The following is a 4,181-nucleotide window of genomic DNA, read 5'->3' on the forward strand; positions in this document are numbered from 1 at the left end:
AACCATGCCGTAGTTCTGTATCAACAATGATACCATCAACTCCGTTGGTGCCCCTCCGGGAGGAGAGACGAGGCGGGTAAGCTTCTTTCCGTACGCCTTCCAGCTACGTACCTCTCCACCGCCCTCCCAACCAATAACAAATTTTCTCTGATGAAAACTACCAAACTTACCCAATCCTTTTAAATTTTATGTTGGGGGGGGCGTTTCTCCCCTCGATTTCTTTCTTGGGTGGTCTTTTTTTTATTTATAAACACTACCCGATTGGGTAAATAGGGAGGGGGGTTTTTCGGGGGGGAGGTGGGGGTTATATTTTTTTTTCGGAGGTGGGGGGAGGGGAGAAAGGGGGGGGGGGCGTGTCTTTTAATGGGTCTAGCATACGAGGGCCACTATGTGTGTACAAGGAACAAGCGTAAAGTACGAATGACCTATACCCGTACTCATAATATTGCACAATCTGAGAAATGTTCCCGCCCCAGATGATGATACTGCGAAAGGCAGTTTGTCACTTTTAACGTATGGAGGAGCGGGTATTCCCAATGGTTAAAATGAATCTGATCGGCTTGAAATTCTGCCTACATAACTCATTGTGCAACAGGAACTGCTTCAAACTCATAACGATACGTGAATGCAGAACTAATGAGTGTATTTCCTACTACCAAATAAACGAATCTATATTATTATTATGTATACCTCTCAATTATTGTTCAATTTAAGGTCTGGTACATAGATCTAGGCCTACCGTGAAAGTAGAACTGCAGAATATCAGAACCATTAATATTACGCTGAGCCATTCAAATGAAGCAGGTACAAAATCTAGTAGATCTATAAATCAACGCATGCACGTTTCCAAGAACATGTTCCAGTTAATCAACGTTTGGGGGGGGGGGGGTGTTGTTGGTTGTTTTGTTTTTGTTGTTGTTGTTGTTTTTCTTCTAATTCCAGACCTGAAAATTATTGTGGGTGCTTTTCCCATCTCAATTTTGCAACCATTGCGAACGTTCCTGTACTCTCTCTCTCTCTCTCTCTCTCTCTCTCTCTCTCTCTCTCTCTCTCTCTCTCTCTCTCTCTCTCTCTCTCTCTCTCTCTCTCTCTCTCTCTCTTTCTCGTAGAGCAGAACGTTACGCTGCCTAAATCAGATTACACGTAACATACTCTATTGACAAAGAAAAATAACAGTCCTCGTTTGTTTCTAATGCATGTACATGAACATACTTCCATTCTGTAGCTTTGTTTCGCCTTTTCTTGTCTTATAGATCTAGTTGTTTTGCTTTTTTTTTTCTTTGTTGTTGGCCATGGTGGTGGGAGGGGGGGGGTTTCGGGTGGAGGAGAAATATCTATCTATCTATCTATCTATCTATCTATCTATCTATCTATCTATCTATCTATCTATCTATCTATATTTTTTTATTTTTTTGTGGTGGGGGGAGGAGGGTCAATTCTTTTTGTGTCTGTGTCTGTGTTTGTTTGTTTGTTTTTTAATTATGTTTTTTTCTGTCTTGTTTTATTTTGTATTTAGCATACCTAGCAAACGAGCGCCGCTATGTACTTATAAAGAACAAGCGCAACGAACGAATGACCTAGATAATCTATATTCGTAAAATTGCACAATCTGAGAAATGTTACCGCCCCTGATGATGATACAGCAAAAAGCATTTTGTCACTGGGCGTATGGAGGAGCGGATATTCCCATTAGTCAAATGAATCTGATCGGATTGATCGGATTGAATCTGGTCGGGTCAATTTTTGGGGACTCTAGTTCACTTTAGAACAATAATCCTCTATTATTAAGTTTCATAACATGTGATCCAGATGAGCTCAAACAAAAGATCTGCCCCCGCAATGCTTGTAGCCTTCTCACTGATTGTTTTCTTTAAACACATCAAGCATATCAAACTGAGGGTTTGATTAAATTTGATTGTGCGAAAAGTGGTAGCTTTTGCCCACTCATGAACGAAAAACTGAAAGCCTTAAAATTAGTATCAAATGTAGCGGCCTAGAAAATGCACCGGTACCGGTACCAAGTTACGGTCTAGAAAATGTACTGGTATCAATGAAGATACGATGAAACTTATTATCCGTAATATGCACTGGGTTTAGAATGAACATTGTCCTCAGTTGTTGTAGTTAGTTAGTTAGTTAGTTAGTTAGTTAGTTAGTTAGTTAGTTAGTTAGTTAGCCTATCGTTGTTGTTGTTGTTGTTGTTGCTGTTGATGATGTTGTTGTTGTTGTTATTGTTGTTGTAGTTACCTTTCATTATGTTCGACAAGGTTTAGATCTATAGGCTGCATGTACTGTAAAACAGATGTCAGTTTCGAAAGAAGCTGATTTTTTCAAATCTCTTCACTGCTGAGTAGCGAGACCTAGAATCTAGCAATGTTTTGTTTACATTGCTTGGTCTCTGTTAGAAGTATGCACTCCCTTGTTGAACCCCAAAACTGGTCCACTTAGGCCTGCTTTACGTTGCTTCAACTGTCTACTTAGGCCTACATTACGTTGCTTCAACTGGTTTACAGGGGAAGTTTAAGTTGATTTCATAGTCACAGCTTATGAGGTTGTGTATTTTTTAATAAGGAGTTGAATGTGGCTATGTGTTGAAATTTCCATCGAATTAACATTATTCTCTTGTCTGTTCAGCTCAGCTTTTAAGAAAATTATTATCCATAATAAATGCTACGTGCATCTTGTAAATCTGCATGATTAAATCTTTGTAAAATCAGATCTGGCTTGTGTCAAAAGTGGACCCCCCCCCCCCCCCCCCATATGAAGGGAAAGCCGTTCGCACTATTTATCAAATGTTGTGGTCTAGCAAATGGAGACTTGATTATGTCATTCTCGCTGGTAAGTCTGCACTGCTGCTGCTCGTGGTAGGAGAATCCCGAAAGATGAAAATACTTAGGATGATTGTTGGCCATTACGACAACGCTTTTAGAATGTATGTCATTCACAAATGCAGGATGTTAAACTAGACTTCAAATCCAAATTCTGTGGTCTCCACCTAAAAACACCCTGCTTAAGAAGCAGGTGCCGAAAAACCCGTTTTTACCATGTAATGAATTTTAAAAAAAAATTTTTTAAAAATACTTTTCGTGCCCAGGAACCCGTCTAAAAATAGAAATCCGACTGAGAACCTCGTTTGAGCTCAGAGCAATGCATTATTCCATGCTCTGCAATACAATACTTCTATATATATATGTATATAATTTTGGAGCACTCTACATGCAAGCTTAAACTTAACCAGATCGTTTTTCCGGCAAGCACGTGAGCTCTGAAGAGTGGGTCAGTTGCCTTTTGAGTTTTGGTACAAACACTTGCATGGTCCTCTTTAGTAGTCAAAGCGCCCCCCCCCCCCTCTCTCTCTCTCTCTCTCTCTCTCTCTCTCTCTCTCTCTCTCTCTCTCTCTGTCTCTCTCTGTCTCTCTGTCTTTCTCTCTCTCTCTCTCTCTCTCTCTCTCTCTCTCTCTCTCTCTCTCTCTCTCTCTCTCTCTCTCTCTCTCTCTCTCTCTCTCTCTCTCTCTCTCTCTCTCTCTCTCTCTCTTAGATTCTATTTGATTGTTGTTAAGGCAAACATTTCTGTCTCACATCTGACGTCGATGCCGCCTACAGGTGAATCTTTCATTATCATTCAATAAACAAGGCAAGCCGACAAGTAGGAGCTGAGTTGTGCACCCGAAATCCACTTAAATTAAGAACTAAGGACCCGTTTTTCTGTCTCTATGTTTGGATTACGTTCTTTTATAAAAGTTTTAGTACGAGTTTTACGGCACTTGCAACACAATAATAGGGTACCGGTAATATAAATGCCGAAGATAAAAGGTGTTGCAAGAGAGTAACAAACTCAAAAAAGAAGGAGGGGGGATAAGGACGATAGATGTTTGATAGGAAAGAAGAAGCAAACCACACCAGAGCACCCGCCAACCCCCACCATTATGTTCTACGAACATTAGTGCCTTAGTCTTCATTTCCATTCTGTTGGCCTGTCGTTAAACAGTATGTTGGTTACCTATGTCTTATATTTGTGGGTATTTGGTGATATAATGCTATACATCAGGCATGTTCGCATATCTTTTTAAGCCTATTATACCAACACAACCGCACAGAACGGCGAGTCAGGAATTCGTGGGTGCCATAAACGCCTGGACTCAATTAAACTGATGTCTAAAGGTGTGTGCAATGTGACAGCAT

Source organism: Aplysia californica, unplaced genomic scaffold, assembly GCF_000002075.1.
Source record: "Aplysia californica isolate F4 #8 unplaced genomic scaffold, AplCal3.0 scaffold00014, whole genome shotgun sequence".
Lineage (NCBI taxonomy): Eukaryota > Metazoa > Mollusca > Gastropoda > Aplysiida > Aplysiidae > Aplysia > Aplysia californica.